Source organism: Sturnus vulgaris, chromosome Z (assembly GCF_052056855.1).
Source record: "Sturnus vulgaris isolate bStuVul1 chromosome Z, bStuVul1.hap1, whole genome shotgun sequence".
Taxonomy (NCBI): Eukaryota; Metazoa; Chordata; class Aves; order Passeriformes; family Sturnidae; genus Sturnus; species Sturnus vulgaris.
Genome location: NC_142283.1, coordinates 28,321,812 through 28,341,413, shown reverse-complemented (window position 1 = coordinate 28,341,413; position 19,602 = coordinate 28,321,812).

Genomic DNA, 19,602 nt, shown 5'->3' with positions numbered 1-19,602 from the left:
AGAGGATACAGAGCTGCCAGGTGTGGCAACTATTGAGCAGACTTTTCTGTGTCCATTCTTGCTGCGTACCTTTGCCTGACAATTAGCAACATGTATCCTGTTGGTAGCTAGCAGGCAATTTTTACCTTTCATGTTTACCCACAAGATAGCAGGTGCCGTTGCAAACCACTTCTGTGAAAGACAATATACATGGCCTAAAAGTACGTGAATTTTCTAGTCAAACCATTCATTCAGATTTTGACCCTCCACCTCCTCCATTCTGCCATTCTAACCATTCTCTTAATCCACTTGATTTTAAAACTATGCAGGCTTTGATTTCAGTAGTTTCTCACCCTTTAAATCTCATTTCTTATCCCCTAACTCAATTAACATAGCTTAGTTAAAATTGTTGCAAACATCTTTTTTGGTATTATCCTTTTAATCATAATTTTAAAATGAATGAATATTTAATAATCTGTACTTGTGATGTAATCAGAATTTTTTTAAATCCTATGAAAGCTATTTAATAATATTCTAAACTACTCAGCATTTAATTACGGTTATTAGAAGACCAGAAATTAGATAGAAAGATGAATAAAGAAGAAATCTGAAGTCTGTAACCATTGTTTCTAAAATGAATGACCCTCCATTAAAGCCTTCCAAAACCAAAAAGTGGTAATACATCTTTTCTCCCGAAAGGTCTTGCTTTAGAGATGTGCTTTTGTGTTTCAAAAGGGAAATGGAGGGGATTGAAGTCATTAAAATTGTTCTCTAAATAATGTCAACCCACCAAATATCAGCCTGTCCCTTTACTAGAACTAAAATAAGCCCAGAAGCATTAGGCTAACCTCCCTAAGCAGCAGAAAAATCCTCTCCTCCTCACAAAACTGATGGTGGTGTTGCACAGAGCCCCATGTGGGAAGATGTGTTGTTTCAGCACACATCCAGAGGAAGTGGTGTACCCTGTCCCTCAGCCCCAACACTATATCAGGTACTCCAGCCCCGATCAACACACTTGGGAGCTGACTCTGCTGACTGGAACATAAGCACCCAGAGACCAATACACCCCAGAAAGCCAAACCAGCACTATGGGCTATATCTGCCATGAAGATGCAAGCCACAAATGGTCTTCAAAGTGATTTTCTGCTTGGACATTCACTCACACAGATTTTGAGCAGTCTTTTTTAAAATTTTGTTTTCCCTGTAGTCATTTCAAGGTGAAATGCACCTCTCACTAAACCTGTTCCAGGGGGATTTGTGATCTGATTGTGCATTTGTTCTACAGGTGATTCTTACCCTAGCCTGCTAGTCATTCCCTCTGCATAATTTCCACAAAAGCCTGAGGGACTTTTTCATGAAAGAGGACTTGAGGGTCAAGCACACTTTAGAAGAGATTCTTCTCTTTTTTTCTTTTTTTGTGTTTCAAAGTAAACTTAAACGGCTTTAAAACTGTTCAGTATTCCCAAGCTGAGATCAGAGCCAACCACAAAAGGGCAAATTGTGGCCCAGGTTTTCAGTGTCTGAGGCTTGTTTTCAACAAGTAAGGGGACCACTCACTGCTCTTAGACCCAACACCAAATTTCTACTGAGAACAGTATGCCTGGACTGAGAGAGTGAGGCTCCTAAAAGAATTTCAGCAAAGTCAAATATTCAAAAGCTGTGTCATCACAGCAGATTGCACTCTGAGAATAGCAGGAAGAAACTACATTGCACACTTAAAATATTAGCAACCACATTTTATTTTTAAAAAGCCAATTTATTTGTCCTGAAATAAAGAGTTGATTATATCTCTTATTACTGTTACAAGAGCTTGATATATCACAAAGTGGAAGAGTTACAACATGTACCAACTCTCAACCAGGAAAAATGAACCTGATTCATAATTCACTTTGAGAATGTCTAGTTAGTCAATCAAGTGATTTGTAATCATAAGGGCTTCCAGGAATTGGATGAATAATGGACTGCACTAAAATCCTCAGATTTTCTAGTATTCTTATCTCATTATGTGACTTCTATTGCTATTTCTGATAGTTATCTCTCTTTCAGCAGAATAAATTAAACTATTCGTATATACTGAAGAGAATATACTTGACTATTTAATGCATATAATGAATATACAAATTGAGTGACCACTCAATTTAACAGCTGAATGTGAGGTTTTTCTCCACAGAAGCTAAATCTTTAGGAAGTGAAGCTTGAACAGAAAAGAAAGCTTTTCCCTTCCTCATCCTCCCCACAATTTTTCCTCTTGAAAAGATTTTTGGAGTAATCAATCCTAGCATATATCATATTGTTACAGTACAATTTCTCAAGTTGTTTTATAACCATGGAAATTACATAATTCATATAGTGTGGCATTTGTTAAAGAAAAACTGCTTTACCCTCTTTCTGTAGCTGAGAAGCATCTTTACATTGTATGGTTATTTAATAAAGAATGACATCCAAATCTGTATTTTTACCATAGTCCAGCAGAATCAGATAGATGGTTGTAAACAGAGATGGAAACAAGACACAACCACCTTAAATATGAAACTGCGCTGAAGATGTAGTTTAATATGTGTTAATCATATTCAGAAGTGCAGATTTTTAATATTTAGTTCCTTTTCCAGTCTTTTGCTGCAAAGCAAAATTTCTGAGCCATGCAGCTAGCATTACTTAGGAAGTCCTTTAATTGCAATTTCTTATATTGAAATTTTAACTCGTTGTTTGTTGTACTTTTCATTGCTATCTCACATATTTCTAGATATAAGTTTTCAATATCCTGACAACTGATACAGGCAATTTTTAACTGATTAGTGTACCCATGCTGTGAGATGCTTTATTCTTGGCATCTTCCCCCACCTACAAAGCAAGTCCATTGACATAAAATTGTTTCTTGTCATTTATAATTTGTACTGATGTTTTTTTTTTCATGGTGAGGGTCTGTGTGACAAAGAATGAACTGTTAGGTGATACAATTAAATTTATAATATATTTTGATGTTATTTTAGCCAGAAGGATTTTAAGGAATTTAAAGCCAGAAGGATTTTAAGGATCTGGTTGATCATCCAGATGAGAGGCTTACACGTCCCTATAAACTCAAAGGTCATTTCTTATTTAAAAAACAAGTAAACAAGCAAACAAAAAAACAATAAAATAAAATAAAAATAAAATAAAATAATACAATTAAATTAAAAAAAAAAAAAAAAAAAAAAAAAACAGAACATGGAGATGGCTTCACCTAGCAGTGAAATACAACCTGTCCAAATCCAAAGAGTGGTAATGGGAAAATAGTTATTTCTGGAAGCTTTGGATCAAGCTTACAAATAAACTTGAATCTAGAAAAACAGGATGTAATCAGCTAAACTGTATTATAGCCAGGGTGTTGTTCCTACTGTTGTAGGCCTTCCCGTGCTATTTTATAATGATTGTAAGGTATCACTGCATGCATTTTAAATTTTCACTAAAGCTGTTGTGATTTCTAAGAGGCAATATCAAATCGAATGTGAACTACAACTGAAGTGTGACCATGAGCAAAACTCATGTTCTGGGACATTTTTTATTTTCCAGTGAAAACATTCTTAACAGAACTCTGAGGAAATGCTCACACACCAGACAGGGTGCCATTGTGACAGTGGATGAAGAAATTTGAAAACCAAAATTGCAACATTGACAAGATAATTTTGCCTCAGTTAGAAAAACTGAGAAAACTTACAAAAGCACTATAAATCTGGGATAATTTTGTCTTTACTATTCAAGTGTTAGAGGAGAACATGATTCAGAAGATAAAACAGTTTTGATAGAGAAGTATTATAGCTAATTTTAACGCCTTTTTGACTGCTAAAATTATTTCAAAAATTATTTTAAATCCACAGACAATTGAGTGTACAAGATCAAAATATATTGTTTGTGTAGTGTGGATGCATTTTTTCCAACTAATGTCACTGTCAATGTTTCTAGCTGAAGGAGTCCCATAGCAGTAAGTCAAGAAAGTTCATGTTGAGCTCTTCAAAAAATCATCTGATGGGGATCATTTTCAAGTCAAGAGCTCATGGTTGTCATATTAAAAATCAGTGGATTTTGGAATGAGACAACCACACTTCCTTTCTAGAGCCATGATCTCTACCAGTACACAAATATGGTTTACTATCCATGGTCTTCTTGATATATTAGAATACAGCAAAGCTGAAAAACTGATTAGACTCAAAACTGAATTTCCTTAACTTCCTTTAACATGGTGTAAACTGAAAGAAGTTCTGGTACATCTAATTTTAATAGCTACGTAAAGCACTGGAACTATCTAGCATCCCACTATTTTCAATACATTGCCTGTGATCTTAGTAATGAGACACTATTGTGGTAAGCCACATACTTTTTACTCACTTGGAAAAAAATAAGCTATCAATACAGCAATGGCTGTAAAATATGAAGCAATAAATTCTTACTCATTCATTCAGAGTTTAATTCACACTTTTTGTGGAAAAGCAGAAATTTGTTATTAATTGAATGCTGAGTTCTAACCAAACAGATTAAATTATGGTATTCTTTCCATGGTTCTGCAAACTGAAAAACTTTGATCTGCAATATCGCAACACATAACGCAGAGAGGTGAATTTTACTAGTGCTGGCTTAAAGCTTCACAATAGCAGAGGTAAATGGGTAGGCAAGAGATCTAGTTCCCTTCCAATTACTGTTGAGAAGTGCATGAGTGTTAACCACTTGTATGCCTTTTCATACATTAAGCAACTTCAAATTTCTAGATTAATTAAAACCAAACAAATTTGATGGAGGAAAAAATCCAATTACTTGCTGGTAGAACATGTTTCCAGAGAAATAATGGTGTCCAGTTTTTGGGTACCTTGCTACACCATGGTATTTTTTTCTTACATTCACCTGCTATTTGAGCTAAACGACTTAGAGGTGAGCTGAGAGCAACAGGACTGATGCCCTCTAGCATCTAACTTCCTGCTTTCATGTGTCCAGCACTTCCCTGCCTGCCTACACATACAGCTACAAATGCATGGCTTCAAATAATTCAGGGGGCAAAAAAACTTACTCCCTGCTGCTGCTACAGGGGAAAAAATGTAAAAGTGGGGGGAGAAACTGTATCAGAGCTCCGACTAAATGTTTACCTTTTCAGTCAGGATCTCTTTTATATTTTCCAGAACTTGGGCCCAGGGTCTAGCCTTCTACATAATACATAGACCTGTCTTAGCAAGGCACAAATTCACATTGTATCCCTCAGATGAGACATCTTTGTTTCTCTTCCTTGCAGGTTTGTCTTTCCTTCTTTCCTTATACCTGATGATTCAGGCTGACCAAAGACAGCATTTGCATCTTCCAGAACTGCTAAAAGCAAGTCCAATATCCTTACAGCTTGTCAGCCCGCACACTTAATGCAGTCAAAAACTATTTTGACTGAAAGATTTGATTTTAAAACATCTAGTTTCACCTTTGTTATGAGTCCCTTATAAATCAGATTTTAAGTGACAGATGAGATTTCAGGATTGCTCTCACAAAGTGTTTTGATGGGCCCTTAAAACGTCCGTTTTCAGAAATGCACTGAAATTATAGGTACTTCTGTGGAATTCAATGTTATAAGAAGAGCTAGACTAGCACAAAAACTGTGTGTGACCAAAATCAAATCCAGTGTTTGTGTCTAATCCAGCAAACCCTAGGAAACAATCAGCTTGTGTTTTCGTAGGATGAAGATTTCATACTTTAATGGAAAGAAAGTTTGACAAACATATTATTCATCAGTACTTATATTTGTTAGTTTACGGGGTGAGGGAGAAAAGTCTTGGAGACCAGTCTCTTCCAAATTAGCTACATAGGAATAGATATGCTAAAGTACAGCCAGTCAGAATCCCACGACGACACAAAACCCCATGTGAGCAGAGTCCAAGAAAAACTCTACTTAGATGTAAATAAAGCATTGGCATAGGTCTGGTTTGTCCAAAGATAAGCCACTCCCAGGGTCACAGCTGAAAACTGTGTGTGTGATCTGTATGCACCAGAACTACAGCGTGAAGCATGCAGACTTCAGCTCATCTACACTGTGGATGCCAGAAATGGGAACTGAAATTTTTAAAAGTGCATTTTAGCAGAGTACAAATGGCTTTTTCCCACTCTAGTCTGTTTTTCTCCTTGGTGAGGAGTGCTTCTTCACACAAACTTCTCCCAATCAATAGAGTGACACCCCTAATGTATAGTTAGTGTGTGTGAGGGTCATACAGCTGTCCCTTCAGTAGGCATTAATACTACATTCAGAACTATGCGAGAGGTTAATGTTTGCTAATCTAACAGACCCTGTTTCTTTCCAGTCCTGAAGGGATGAAAGGATGTGAGCTTCACTTAAAGGCTTTAAATTTGGTCTGTAATGGATTCTGCCTGTTTTATTGCAAACTGGAGGGATAAGGATGGAAATCTGTCTTTGCTCCTAACTCAGACTTTCCAAGCCAATAATATTGTTATGATTATTAATCAAGAGCGTAACTTTCCTTATTGCCTAGCAAAGGAGCAGAAGGATTCTCCTGTGTAAGCTGAAAAGGGTTGGCAAGGAGGAAGGGGCAGCACAGATGAGAGCGTTTGCTTCCAAGCAAGACAAACTCTGCCCTGAGAGCCAAGCTTCCCTGGGGCTTGACTATCCAAGCAGGAAAAATGTGAACTGTTGCATTTTGTGCCTTTATTTTCAAAGTAACTTGACAGTGAAAAACTATCAGGAGTGGGTATGCCAGGCAGAGAGATCTGTATTAAGCCAGAAATGTGGGGGTCCCTGTTACACTGCAGAAGCTTTTGAAGGAAAGTTTGCAGTGTTCCCCAGGATAACAGCATTTTCCAGGCTGCCATAGGTGGAGGCAGTTCCCCTGTCCTTCTGCAGGCTAACCCACGTTGCAGGGTTTCCCCAGACAAAATAGGGATTTCAAGGGATTCCCAGGAATGAAAACAAGAATGCACTCCTTATGACTACTTTTAAAGTTCCTTCAAAACCTGTCAGGTAGAGAAGGGAAAGTTAGACTTGACAGATCACAGAGGGATCTTGTGCAAGAAAACACAAGAACATTACTCAGGCAGGGCAAGGCGTATTTTCTTGTGGGATAACAAGGAAATCATGCTGTGACCCTAGTACTGGTATTTGGATTACACCTGAAATTACAGAAAATTTTAAAAATAAAGTAGTAGGCTAACATCCACCAAGAGACCACGGGGAAAAAATAGTAGTGCTGTAACTTCAAATTTCCTAGGTTTGCTATCCAGTGGATCTGTACTATCCAGTACAATAAATTTACTGTCCCTTTGAAAATAGCTATTGAGCTAAACTCATCACAAGGCAAATATAGAGGTAAAATAAACATTTCTCTGCTCTTCACGATATCTAGAAGTACTAGTTTTGCATGACACAGCTTTCCACAAGCCCAAGCTGTAAAGACAGTAGTCTATGCATAGTACTAGGTACACCTAAAGTTTGACTTGTGAAGACTAAATCAATACAGTATTTAGTGCTGCATTGTGGAAACAAACAGAAGAGCACAGCTGTCCTGTCTTTGCTGCAGAAAAGCAGGTCTAAAAAGACTAATGTTTGATCAGAGTAGCAGCAGCAGATCTCATTATCTCCCCTCATGGTTCCAGAATCCGCTTTAGAGGGAGTGCTCAGCTCCCTTTTTAAACCACAGCCCAGCACTTCAAGGCCTTACTTTTTATCAGATTATCCGGAAAACCTGCAGATGAATTTATCTGGGAGATCCTAGTCCCATCCACCCTCATGCACATCAGACCAGCAACTCTAGGACCTGACATAAACTACATTTTATCTCAATACCCCAGATAGGTAAATTGATAGAAAATTGATTAGCTGTAGGTAGTCTGGTGGTTTTAAGAAAGAATGAGTCTTGAAGTTTATGCAATCCTCCTGTAATTCCTACCCTTGTTGTTTAGCATGAACAAAAAAATCTCTCTGTAACCATCAAATGCCCACTGCTCACATCCAACTACTTCTTGAAATTGCTCTTGAGACTAAATAACTCCCACCAGGACATGGTAACCTTTTTTATAAAAGGGAAGTGGTGAAAGGAGAGAAGATGGCTCACTTTAAGAATTAATGGGTCTACAGCATAAGGAAAAAACTTCTTTACAGCTTCCCTGGGACTTCAGGATTTTGTGTTTCTATTTTTACAAGAATGGGCTGATTTGTCTTAGGCTGTTACTGTCTATTACTGCTGGAAGTCCTGGAAAAAGGTGGGAAGCAGAGAATTCTGGCAATCTGTCTAAAGAGAAATCAATGAAACAAATTAATCCTTCGCAGGCTGCAATGACACAGTAATCCATCACTCAGAGGTGCTTTTATACACTAAATCAGAGAGGAGAGGAAAGAGCCCTGGGGGACATCACAGACAACAACTTACAACAATACTGGGAAAATACTAAAGAATCAGTTTATTTAAAGAGAATAGATTTCAGCTGATTGCCTGTTTAGTTTTATAGAGATTTTTCTTCATAGTGCTGCAAAGCTCTGGGTGGATGGCTCTACCTGCTGAGCACTAGCTCCCCTGATCCCCTCCGTGGACTTCTAGGAAATGGTTCTTTTTACCCATGATGCGCAAGTGGCTGAGAAACTGACTTTTGAAGGGGAGAGTCCCTGAAAGTCCTCCAGGCTTTGCAGGATCGGGCCCCTCAGGCACGAGGTGCACTGATCCTTACCCTTCAGTTCTATGGGATGCATGTGGGACAGGGTCAGAGGGGAGGCTGAGGGCAAGGAGTAGCCCACTATCCACGTCGTCAATTGTCACCGTTTGTGAAAGTAGAGAGGTTGGGTAGAATTAGATCCACTCTCCCCCTCCGTCCTTGCACACCTTTACGAGTCCCCTTTTAGGGAAACCCACGCGGAGCAAACAGCACGGATTTGATACCATCGACCGGTGCTTAAAAATCACTTGGTGGTATCCAAATTATACCCTCCCCTTCGAGGGAGGGGGCTTGCTGGGAGCGACACCCGGTCCCGGTCACGGGCGCCCCCCGAGTAAAACAAAAACAAAACCACACGTGGCGTGGCGGCGGTGCCTGCGCTGTCCGGCTGCCGCGCCCTCGCTGACTGTTTTTCTTTACCTGTGTGAATGAACCTTGAAGAACGGGGAGCATCACCCATCCCTCAGGGCGACGCCCCGAAGGCTGTGGGGGGAGGGTAGGAGTTCGGAAACGCGGGAGTTCCCGGAAATCAGTGGGAAACTCGTGAAATTGTTAAACTGACGAAACCCGGCCACCGGGGCGCTCTCAGGAGGCTCGCTTCTTTATTTTAATTTTTCACTCCTCCCGTCCTAAGGGCAGAAAGGTAATTTTGACAGCCCGCTTCCATGTCTGCTTCGCCACCCTACATACTGAGGAGTCATACTTTATTCCGACTTTCCGCTAATTTAAAAAGGTTGATAATGTAAGGATCCAGTAATGCTGCTGGGGTCGGGAGAAATATGCAAATTGGGGAACATAATTGCTTCAAGCAGTCATGCGTCTAAACATGGAGATCGCCGTTGATGGAGTCAGTCTGTTCCTAATAAAGTGAAGAAGCACCGAATTAAATTGACAAGATAGGGTGTACAAAAGTTTGCACAGTGTAACTACATTACTTCACCTATACTATTACCTTTCAGATGACATTTTGAAAGAAGGGAGACTCTACTACCTTCATATTCAAAAATTGGCTGCCTTTAGGCCAGCTAATCTGGACTGATTTAAAAGGTTTTTTCAACCTCCAAATCAAATGAAGTCCTTGTTAACTAGATGCTTTCGGTTAACAATGTCGCTATTCCCTTCATTAGATACTCACACATTTACTGAAATTCTTAGCATCTGGACCATCAGGGGTTTTGGGGGGTTGTTTTATTTTTGTTGGTTTGGGGGGGAGTTTGTTTGTTTGTTTGTTTGTTTGTTTGTTTGTTTGTGGGGTTGGTGGTTGTTGTTGTTGTTGTTGTTGTTTGAGGTTGGGGGGGCGGGGGGGGGCTGGGTAGGCGGTTCAGGCTGAAGACGGTTCCCCTCTTGTACTCTTACTTTCCGATCATATGTCATTCATTCTGCTCATTGAAATGCCTCCTATGGAGGTTTCTAGAGGTTATCAATGCCCCTGGAGGGTCTATGGGAAGAGGGAGTCTCGCGAACCTAGTCTCCCGGGAAGAAGCCTGTCAGTGAACTCCGCTGGGATGGCAAGCATTCCCAACCAGCCGAGGTGGATTTCGGAGTGCTGATCCCCTTCAAAGGATCACTGGGGCCCACTTGCCCTTCTGGAGACGCCGCCAACAGGGGACTTAAGTTTGGGGGAGAGGGGAAGGAAATATGTAAAGACATTTCCCCCTGGTAGCTCGGGAAGATGGGAAACAAAAGAAAACCCGCAGCTCCAGCAACTCGGGCTCTCCAGCTCGTAGTGAGGGGCACATCGAGTGCATTTCTCGGATTACGCGTTTATTAGAGGTGTGCTTTCGGTCTGCTCAGCAGACCTGAAGGGAGGAGACTCCTCCATTTGCCCCTGCTAGCGCTTCGCAACCCGCAGCAAAGCCCACACGTGACGAGAAGGACACGAGCGGCATCCCGCAGTTTGCGATGGGACAGGAGGTTATCAGCCGCGGTACTGGTGATGCGTGGCTCCTAAGAGGCTCTGCAGCTGAGTGACGGAGGAGCGCAGAGATGAGCTGGGTGAGCCAACCCTTTCCTGGGCTAGCAGGAGAAGCTAGGGGCGTCCTGCTTAATTAGGTAGAGCCTAATAGCAGGTGGGTTTCTGCCAAGTGTTTTGCTTCTAAACCTGCGACCTCCTCAGATTCCCCAGGCAACGCTTTGTGCCATTTAAGCCCATCTTCATCATACTTAGACAGATTCATCCGTGTGCTTCACGTGTCTCTCTCCCTGTATTGGCTCCGAATAAACGGATCATGAATGTAAAACTATCCCCCCAAGACATACGGCTAAGAATTGCCAAGGAGACTTTGGTCCACTATCTATGTCTATTATGCCAGTCACTCATCATGATCCCTTGTGGTGTGTCATACGTCATCATGACACTGATTCATGACACAGTTTAATGCTATTCGAGGATGCTCCAGCATAGCACAACATCCTGCTTCCACCCCTCACTTTTGTAGCTCATTACAAATGCACCCTTTACATCGTGTCCAAAGAATCATTTTACAGCCTAAATTAAAACGCTTTCTGGTAAAATGCGCACAGCTCGGGGTTTCTAGGTGTTTTCCTGGTTAGGAGTTGTTTTGCCTGTCGTCTCTGCCTAGTTTTTGCTTCGGATCCTTCGGTGTAGTGACTGTCTTCACTCCCCCTCCACTCCCAGCATGGGGCTAAAGGTCCCTTTGCCTTCTGCCTTGCATTAGGCGTTCGGCACTCCTGACATTAAACAGTAAAAAACGCCTGTCCACAAGTGAGCTATCTATTCCCTCCGTGGGAGAAAGTAAGAATCTCCTAAGAATCTCCCTGCTGAGTACAGGCGGGAGAGGCCAGCGGGCGGCCGGTGCGCGACGAGAAGCGGGGGTGGGTGAGGATGCCAAATCACCTCTCTCCACCTCCGTGCACACCCAGCAAGGAGGGAGCCCCAGGCTCTGAGGGTGTGCGTGGAAGCGTATGGGATTCGGTGCAACCTCTGGGCTCTGTCCGCGGGCTGAGGAAGGGACACAAAAAATAGCGCCTGCAACACCTGCGATCCACCATGGCAGTGCAATATGTACAGTAATATGGAGTAATTGCTCTTACCGCTTCCAGAGGGAGCTCAAAGCTGGAAAATCACGGTTAGAGTCCTCCAAACTGTGAACATTTTCCACAGGGCACATCCGCAGTGCAGGCGGATGGACAGGGAGACGAGAGAGAAAGAGAGAGAATTCTTCGTTTGTCTCAAAAAGGGACTTTAGGATTCATTTAACATCATGTGATTACGGATAAAGCGTCTGTCGACGTATATATTAATCTGTTTAACTACAGCGCGGGGCTGAAAAACTTTTACGGTGGGAAGAAACACGAGGGAAGTGCAAGGTCAGCGGAGATTCGAGGTGCAGTAATTAATTCGCTGCAGACCACAGGGCTCTTTAGTAAGTAAATAAACTCTGTTTGGAATGAGCGATCTACTTATGCACATCCACACAAGGATCTCAAGTAGTGATGGAACTTGTTTGGCTGCATGTAATCCTTTCTGCAGGATTTCGGGGCTTAAACTCGTGTGATATGCCCAGCATCAGCTTGTAGCATGGGACCTTCACCTTGCTCTGAGTGTTTTCCCTCCACGTGATTCCGCGCGTGTTTCTGTCACGTATTATTAAACGCAGACAATCCCATTCGGCGGTTCACAGTTCCCCACCAGCTGACACTGAAAATTTAATCCTGACTTGGAAATGCCGCACACAACTTATGAAGTGCGACAAGCGTGCAAGAGTGGCTGGGATTTGGGTCTGGGCAAAAAGATTATTTCATAGGACATTGAGCTAGACCAGTGCTCAAGAGGTCAAAACCTACCTTCACCCTTATCCTCCAGCCTGCTTCGTGCCCACCCCGTGCTGCCTCTCACCTGCCCAGCCTGAATCTCAGCTCACACACACGGACACTCGCACAAGCGATATCTGCCTCCTGCTCCACCCGGGAGGAGCTGCTATCTGTCCCTTGATCACTAAGACTCCGAGTAGTGTCACAATCTGCATGTAAACCACGGGGAACAAGCAGGAGGTTCGTTTACTTCCGGGAAAACAAACAAGGAAAAATATATAAATGAGCCTTGGTTTATTGCTCTTTTAGCAGCGAGACAGCATCTACTTGTAAAAGGCGGGGGAAAAGAAGACGGTGTTATACAGTCACCACCACCCTCCTGACAAGTCATTACGCCTCTAACCTCCCACCGCCCCCGCAATTAACCACACCTCACGAGGGTGCTGCTCACACTCAAATTGAAAAAACTAAGGGATCCCACTGAATCATAGCGGGTGCCCGGGATGGGGAGTTCCCCTCAGACGGCCCCAAAAGCGCCACAGGTCCGGGGCCAGCCGCGGAAACGGAGAGGAGGCGGGGGCGGGAGGACGGATCGGCTCCGAGCGGCGCCGAGAGAGCGCGCACCCGCGGAGCGGCCAGGGGCGGGTGGCGACGGAAAACCGCTTCGGCCCGGGCATGACCCTCGGTGCGCGACGCCTGGGAGACTCCTACCTGGGCTGCCAAAGCTTTTTCCTTTTTCTGTTTTTCCCCCTAAACTCTTCACCCCCACTGATGTCTTGACCCACAGCACAGTCCAGCAAACACTTCTGTTTATGTCCTTTACAACAGCAATTTTATGCGTTACAATGAGACACATACAGCAATGAATATGCATAGAGACCTGCGAGGGGACATGAAGGCGTACGGTAAAATGCCACCTTCCCTACCTGTCCCTTTTTTAGCTAGTTCGAACAAAAGGCATCGCAGATGCGTTTTGTGGCATCGAATTAATTCCAGATATTTGGTACACAAACTTAGCGAGCCCAAAGGAGATTAATTTTCCAGAGTAATCCAATTAAAAGATTTTTAAACTAATCTTTTTGGAGAGAAAAATAGTGCAAGGCTAAAGAGGAAAATCGGGTTTTATGACAGTGATTTATTGCACCAGTTTGGTCTACAGAAAGATGCTTTCCTTTATTGACGGTGGCCGCCCTTTTCCCTCCCACTGTGAAGTCGCAAATATACGCTGGCAAATATACATGTATATATGGCTGGTTTTATTTTATTTTATTTTATTTTATTTTATTTTATTTTATTTTATTTTATTTTATTTTATTTTATTTTATTTTTCTGGGAAGACCATCCAGGCGAAAATCTTGCCTTAAGCTCCAAGGAAGGGAGTTTGGTCGTTCACGAGTACCTTAGACTTTTAAAAGGGCTAATAGATTTATGGTCTCTTTTCCGACGCCCATCCAGAGTAATTAGCACATATGTTCTAAATAGATGATAGTTTTGTGAGCAATAAAGCAATTATCCATCGCTGGAGCTGACAGTTCCTCCAAATAAACTCCAACCAGCAGCTAATTGGAGAAGTCATTTCAGCTTCATTGTCTGCAATTAGTCCTGCTAAACTATTACACCCAAACTACCTGGTTTGAGGTTTCTTTTTTAATTTCTATTTGCATTTACAACTGTTTACTAAGTCACGCTTAACTTTTCCAGGAGAAGAGCATGTCTGGGGCTTTTGGGGGGTTGGAGGGGGGGGAATAGGGGAGGGAGGTTGAGGGAGTTTTGTTGAGGTTTTTCCTCCTTTTGCATCCAGGAGAGGCACTCCCAGCGGTGCTGGAGGGCTCAGTCGTGCACAAACACGTGTCCACTCTGCTGAGCCGGGGAGATAGAACTGTATTTCTCCCCATCGGTGCAACCAGGAGAGCGGCAAGAGTAGTGGGGAGGAAGGAGATAGGTAATTCTGCTAAGAGAAAAACAAAACCAAACTAACCAAAAAAAAAAAAACAAACAAAAAAAAAAAAAAAAACCAAAAAAAAAAAAAAAAAACAAAAAAAACCCACAACACCACTTCCACTTGAGCTCTGCATTTAGGGACAGCCTGGATGACTACGCAGTACTCTACCTCGCCGGTCCTTCTGTGCTGGAGGACCCAGTGTGCGTGCGCGTGTGCGTGTGCGTGTGTGTGTGTGGTGTGTGTGTGTGTCTTTAAGCGTGCCTGGGGACACGGTGGTCTCCCTGCCTTTTCCCACGGCATTTGAGGATAGGAAAATATCTGTGGGTCGAGGGAGCCTTTTTCTGTCCACCTCCCACAACTGCCGCCTCCTCGGGGGTGAAAAAATTAAACAAGGCGATGGGGACTGAGGACTTGTGCACAGTGAGCGGAAAAAATGTGTTAAACATCAGTTTGACGCCCCATCGGAGCTTCAAAATATACACTGCCTGGATTTCTTCTACTTAATTTAATCCTTATTGGACTGTGTTTCTTCTCATCATCTATTTACCAGAAGTCCCAGCACAATGTACCTCGAGAGAGAAGGAGGGGGGTGACACACGATTGCGGGGGGAGGACTTCATTTGAACCTCCAGATTTAAGCAGGTATTTAGCAGGGAGGCACTCCAAGGAGTTTGAAGTAAGTCTCTTAAGTCGTGACTTCTGCCCAGGACTTGAGCTGCTCCTGGAGTGGAAAAGATTTGTGTGTCGGGATGGGAACTTGTAGCCTTAGCAACAAAGTAATCACATGAAGGAATTTACAGCAAAAGCATCCCAGACTGAGAAGAAACGCCAATTTCTGAGCTGCTAGGAGGGAAGAGGTAGTGTCCTGGATTGAGTCTCTAGAACAAAGCTTTTTCTATTTGACAGAGGACCTCAAGTTTGTTTGCCCACTTCTTTTTTTGTTGTTGTTTTACCGTTACCCATACAAAAAAACAAAAAAAAACCCAAACAAACAAAAAAAAACAAACAAAAAAAACCCAAACAAACAAACAAACAAACAAAAAAAATTCATCAGTCTTGGCAAGATGATCCCCAGAAATCTGCGGACACCTCCGTCGGTGCCTGGCCGATGTGCGGAGTTAGTTGCCTGCCACAGAGCGGCTGTTCTTTGGGGTTACCCACTCCCAGCCACCATGGTTGTCTCTCAGTCCAGGTATCCGCAGTAAATGCAAATTACGAAAATCCGGGAGTCTGAGGGTGAGGGAGAAAACAATATCGGCTCGACTCTCCGTGTTACTACTTCGAACATCACCACTCAAAAAAGGTCCTCACCGCCCGGGCACAGAGAAGGGGCCTCTGGGATGCTGGTTGCTCCGCACCCCCAGACCACCCGGCCCCAGGCAGGAAAAACCCTGGCACGGGGAGGAAGGGAGGAGAGACAGGGCACGCCTGTGTCTCCGCGGAGGAGCAGGGTGCCCGCATAGCAGGTTTCGGCTGCAGGGGGCTGCTCATGCTGGTCCTTGTCTGGCGCACTCGAGGGCACGCACCCCTTCGGGCTGGCAGCCCCTCGTAAAAGCATTTTCGCAGCTCCCAGGGCACACACACGGTTGTTTTTTGTTGGGTGGTGAGGTTTTTTCTTTTCATTTTCCATTACGAGCGATTAGATGGTGTCTATTCAAAGCTGCTGATCCAGAGAGAAAATAGGAGTAGATAAAAGGAGATTTTAAGCGACCTCCTCGTCCCTTTCACACCAACCTGAGCCCCAGAATAGCCGAGGATCAACTCGGACAAAAGCCCTTTCCCTTTCCCTTTCAGCTTCAGAAGATTCGGTGGAAGGGGTTAACAATAAAACATATAACTCTAGACCCGTTTGATAGGATCAGACAATTTTGTGTAACTTATTAGCGACACCGTTGGATATGTCTGGGCTTAACCCTAGAAACGTGTGAATAATTATATTAAAAACAAAAAATAGAAAAGCCTTTGCTTGGTAAAATACGTAGCAGACATTTATAGCTTTTGTACTGGGCTGGAGCGATCTGCTGTGTTTATTCTGTTTCGTTTAAAGTTTATCTAAAGCGCACCCCCGTCCTCCCCACGCAGACAGAATACGCCGTAATAAACATATCTTGCTCCTGACAGTTTCAATGGAAATGCTAAGGTTTATTACTCAGATCAATTTCTGATGAATAAATATGATTATATCGCTACTGCACTAGCATTGCTGAGTTTTTCCCAGCAAACATACTTTTGTGCAGTTTTATCTCCTATGAAGGGGAGAAGGTGACATTAATACCCAAACATCTTGGAGCCGGTCTTTGGTCTGCAGAAAGTCCAGCTCAAATCTACTCTTGACGGACTAATCCCCTCAGTAAAAGAAATGGGATCTCTGACAGGTGACTATTAAGGAAATTATTACATACTGCCGTCGATGGCATTGTCAGGTCAATCTCACGACTTGCAAACTCGTTTCCAAACGTCAGCTCTTCATCAAAATCTGCAGCCCAATACAGAGTCTTAAAACCACCAAATTCGGCCCTAACAGAAGCCAAAAGCTTAAAATACAGCCAGAGCTGTTCAGTGCAAAGCGTCATGCTAGTAGCTTTCATAATTTTTTTTTCTCTTGGCTTCAGTGCTCAGATCACTGCAGTTTTATTTGTGCCGAATGTAAATATTTGGTTCTGGATTCACGAGTGTGTTGAAAATTATTCCCAGATTTTCCTTATACAGGAAAGTTTGATTTGCATCCAAAGGTCATTAATTTCTGTTCCTGAAGCTCTACTTGGGAATTGCTATGCTTCTATGTGCTGTTAGAAAAATGGCCTTCACTTTGAATGCCTTCTCTCCCGTACTCACACAGACACCGTTGTTTTGTTGTATGGTTGTTGATTGGGTTTGGTTTTTTCAGTTTTGCTTTTGGTTTGGTTTTTACTTCCAGGCACAGGTCAATTTTTTTTCTTTTTTTAATTGGGGAAAAAAGGCTGATTGTCTGGTGCTCGGGCGTTTCTGTCTATAGGGATGACGAGCGCCTGCGTTCTGGTTGGCATTGGAGCCCAGTGCTTTTGAGTGCTAACAAATTACAAACCCCGGCTCGGCAAGGACCCGCTGCCGGGGAGGCTGCGGGAACGGCAGATTGCCTTCTCGAAGGCGTGGCGGGGGGAGTTGCGAGGGCCGCTGTCACACTGCTTTTTTGCCAATCCCGTCTAAAATAATTCCAGGGAAGCAGGCGGTGTGTGCGGAAGGGAAGGGCGGTCGCGACTCTGGGTTAAACACACGCGGAAGGCGAGGAAGAGCGGGCACATCTCGACAGGGTGGGACATACAATACCCCGTGGGTTACGAGACCCGCTACGATGAGCAGCAGCTCTGGAAATCGCAGGGATGTCGGCTGTGATCCCAGTATTATGTTTCGCAGAGGAGACGAGGGGAAAGGGTACGCTCCAAAGAATGGGGGTTTTGTTTGGAGTTTTTTAATAATAAATAAGGCAGGTTATGCATGATGGCGTGGCCCGGGACATGTGCGGAGACGGGCGGAGGGGGAACCGAGCAGGGAAAGGTGGAAGACTTTGTTTCCCAAGGCCTTAGGTCGGATGTACTGAAACGTCCTAGGCAATGGGCTTGGGTGACTGTGACAGGTTTACCATGAGGCGGGAGAGAGACACCCACGCAAAATATCTGAGATGGGGTGGGCAAACTCCTGGCATCGGGCTTTCTTTGGAAAGCGGCCAGGGTCGGCACTAAGCGTCCCAGAGTGCGTCCTTCAGGACAGCTGAGGGTGGATGCTGCAGGAGGCAGAGAAGGATCAGCACAGACCGCCGGGAGAAGTTAGCCCCACTTCTTTACATCTCTCCAGGGTGATGGCACTCACCGGAGACCACCTGCTCAGGGCACGGAGTGACCACATCTCCTCCAGAAGCACCACCTCCTGCACACACCCCGTGTGTGCTCAAGAAACTTAGTTATCCTTCAGGTCTGGCTAGGGTGGAGGCAGGAAAAGGGAGGAAAAAAGAAACAGAGAAAAAAGGCTAATGGAGAAAAAGGCCTGTGAGGAAAGGTCCTAGCATTGCTGATCGGAAATGAGGCCTGGCTGGGCACCACCAGTTGTGGAGGTCTGGAACAGCACTGCCACCCCCAGCCTGGCTGGGGGGTCTGGAGAGCAGCAGGGCTGGGACACAGAGTTAAGACTGAGGGGGTCCAGATGTGGCCATTCACATCTGCTTTGCAACAGGCCCGACCCAGGAAAGCCATTGCCCAAAAATCTCCAACCGAGGGAAAAGGGTACTGGGGGAAACCCCAGTACCACATTGGTATTACAGCTTGTAGGTGTCCACAGGTCAGAACTGAGGTAGACTACATACACTAAAAATTGAAAGCAAGAATGACAGGGTTTTTTTGCAGGTCAAAGCTGTTCATTGCACCCTGTGTAAGTGTGCACATACTCACATACTGTCTTCTGTCTAACCCACTCCTTAGGTGTATGCCTATATATGTGTGTATACATGTTTGTACGTCCTCGTGTCTGTGAGTAGGTTTTTTATGCGTGTGTATATATATGTAGTACTTTGTGGAGCTTAGCAGGTGAAAAGGGCACTTATTTGTTTAGGAAAACACAGGCTATGTATCCGAGCTCCCCAACTACATGCAGCCTGGCCACTCACAAAATAATAATACCATCAACAGAGTTTTATATCATACTATAACCCGCCTCCCTCCCTGCCAGAAACAGCCTGTAAAAGTTGTCACTAATCTCCAGAGGAACTTTTTCTTTCTTCAGGGCACAAGAGAAGAGCCAGTGCCGTTCCGGATTGGGTTACGCGAGGGAGGAGACGGAGATGGAGAAGAGAAACACAGAAAGGAGGGGGGGGAAAAACAAACAAAACCAACCAAAACCAGCCCCTAAAGCCTCCCGAAACTCTTCCACCTTCAGATCTCATCCTGGACCCTGGGCTGGGGAAAGTCGCGTCTAGTGCAACAGAGGGAAAATTAAGTCTCCAAGTTCCCAGCTCCGTCTCTTTTATACATTCAAGATCTATAGAGGTTAAAAAAGGAATCAAAGCTCATTTCCCAATTAAATGTGAGTTCTGACTGTTTTAAAGTGTCCATGTGATTTGTCGAGGAGAAGAAATGCCTCTCGTCGACTGAACTGTGCTTTAATCTGATCAACCCAGGCATGAGACTTTTATTAATGGATGCCCAGAGTCCCGTCTCCCCTCCCCAACAGGCTACTTCTCGGACGTCGGAGACGGGTTTTTCCTCGGGACTCTCGCA